Raw genomic sequence first — 2,442 nt, 5'->3', positions numbered from 1 at the left:
CCCAGGCCCACCGTCAGCCCTCGGGAAGAACGTACTCCTGTTGAACCAGCGTGGCATTGGTGATGTTTTGTTGGGGGGAGGGGGGGTGATTTTTTTCATTTTTATTTTTTCCAAGGGAAGAGAGGCTGACTCTGGGTGAGCAGTGAGGCACGTGGCAGTGGTTTGAGAGCTGAGGCTGCACATGCAGTTAAACTTTTTTTTTTTTTTGATACAAGACAAAATACAGCAGTACTAGTATACAAAGCACTGAGCTACTCTACTCATAAACATCCCTAGGGAGAACTTTGTTGTATCAGATCCTATGGTTTCTGATGGAAGATGGCTTCAGCTGAAACTAACGCATTTAGGTAATAGTTTTTGTCTATTTTTTGTCATCATCATTCCTTTTTGAGAAATAGGACAGTAAGTGCAACTTGAAAATTATTGTCCAAAGAAAAGTGTGATTTAGATCGTGAGAGCCAGCTTAGAGTCTGGCTTCTAGTAGTGAAAAGTCTCATCCCCAAATAAATCTCTTTATAGCTACAAAGATATCTTCTGATTTCTCTGTTGCCAGCCGGGCAGCGCGTGAGGAGGAACTGCTTTTAGTGGTGGATCACAAGATCCTGCTTTGGTCTGACGGTTTTGAGAAGCCATCACGTATGTTTGCACAGGGTGTGCAAAGACTCCAAACCTATTTTTTTCTTATCCACTGCAAAAATAGTTCTGTCATATATTATACCTGTAAGTGGGAAACCAACTGAAGACCCTTAGTAAGAGCATGAGTTTCTCTTTAATTAGTTTTGACTTTTTTTTTTTTTTAACTAAAGAGTTGACCTGAATAATCCAGCCCAGTTAGAGAACGTGAAGTCCCACCTAGCAGTTTGCCCTCGTGGGGTTGGCTTATTTCTATTTGGTTATCACCAACACTCCTGTGCGATGCATTCCTTCCCCCTAGATCTCACAATAAATTCAGCCAAATTCCAAAGTTTGTTTGGACTTAGTGTTGGTTGGGGAGGGTGACAACAGAGATGTTTCAGGGGTGGAGGGAAGAACAGGGGAAATAATTTTGAGGGGTTTTGGTATGTCTAGTAATTAGGATACTGCACTCCTGTTTGTGTGAGTCCACGAGTGTCTCATTTTTAAGTATCTTCAACTACTTTGACTTGTTATTTAAAACTGTCTTAAATATTTGACCTAAAATCATATGGTTCTGAAATGTTATGGTTCTTTTTTTTTATTGTAATTTTGCAAGTCTGAGTGTCCTGTGAAGCTTCCAGCCATAGACACTTGAGCCAGTATAGCACTACGATAACATTTTATATGCTATAACAGTGCATTTGATGTCATTAACTGCAAAACCTGTGGGGAGAAGAAAAAAGAGTGGGGGCTTTGATTGGTTTTGGTTTTTAATGCAGCACTTTAAACATGCCTTGAGTTCATGGGAGAGGTGTGTGTGGTGGGGAGGTGTGCACTGAACCAGAGTTCAAGGGCAGGGCCTGGAAGCAGGATTCAAAGTATTCCTCCCTCTGCAGCTGTGGCAGAGTTCTGGTAGAACATCACAGTTTGGAACCATTTCTCATCGGTTGCCATGTGGACGTGGGGCAAAGGCAGCAGTGCCTTGCTGGGGGACGAGCTGCAGGAATCCCAGCTCCAGGCATCATGCGGGTGGAATGAGGGGAAACCTCTTGGCACGCTTCTTCTGGGGTCTGGGCGGTGGGTTCCAGCTGTGATTGCCCAAGAGCTTTCAGGAACTTGGGATGAACTTGCTTTTATCCAGTTGCGGCATGGTGGGGGCGAGAAGGATTCAAGAGTGGTTGGTACACACGTTTCTGCAGCGCGATGGCAAATGTGCCCACCCTCCACTGCCAGAGCACAGGCTCACGCGCATGACGTGGGAGTGTCAGGTGGGAGAGGGGCCAAGCATCTTTGCCTGTGCCTCTGTAATGAGCCTGGATTCAGTAACTATGAAATCTGGTTGGTGTTTTTTTTCCAGAACAGGAACTCTGAGATTGCTAGGGCAGCTAGCACCAGAGGAAAGGCCAGGCAGCACCCCCTAGACCAGTCTGAACTGGGTTTTGGCTGTCTTGAATTGAGGGGGAATGCTGGCAGTAGTTTTACGCTAAGGTAAGTCTAGGGTTTAGCCCCCCGTCAGTCCTGCTGCTTCCGTTTTTGCATGCTCAGGTGTATGTGGTGCTTCTCCAAGGGGGAATAGAGCTATTTTACATTCACCCCACTAGTCTCTTGCTCTGGTTGTGGAGGTGACAGAAGCTACTCGACCTGTAAATAGGCATAATTAATGGTGATCACATCCAGTCTGCATCCCTCTGCACCTGGGCGCATTGATGGTGGTGGCGGAGAAGGGACGGAGAATCTTGTACTGATGAGTCAGCACTGCAAATTCCTCTTGTGTTTCTTGAATGTTTTTACAGACGGCCCCAAGTCCCTCACTGATGTTAGCAGGCT

This window comes from Charadrius vociferus, unplaced genomic scaffold (assembly GCF_000708025.1).
Source record: "Charadrius vociferus isolate BGI_N301 unplaced genomic scaffold, ASM70802v2 scaffold506, whole genome shotgun sequence".
NCBI classification, from domain to species: Eukaryota; Metazoa; Chordata; class Aves; order Charadriiformes; family Charadriidae; genus Charadrius; species Charadrius vociferus.
This window is presented reverse-complemented; position numbering follows the sequence as displayed.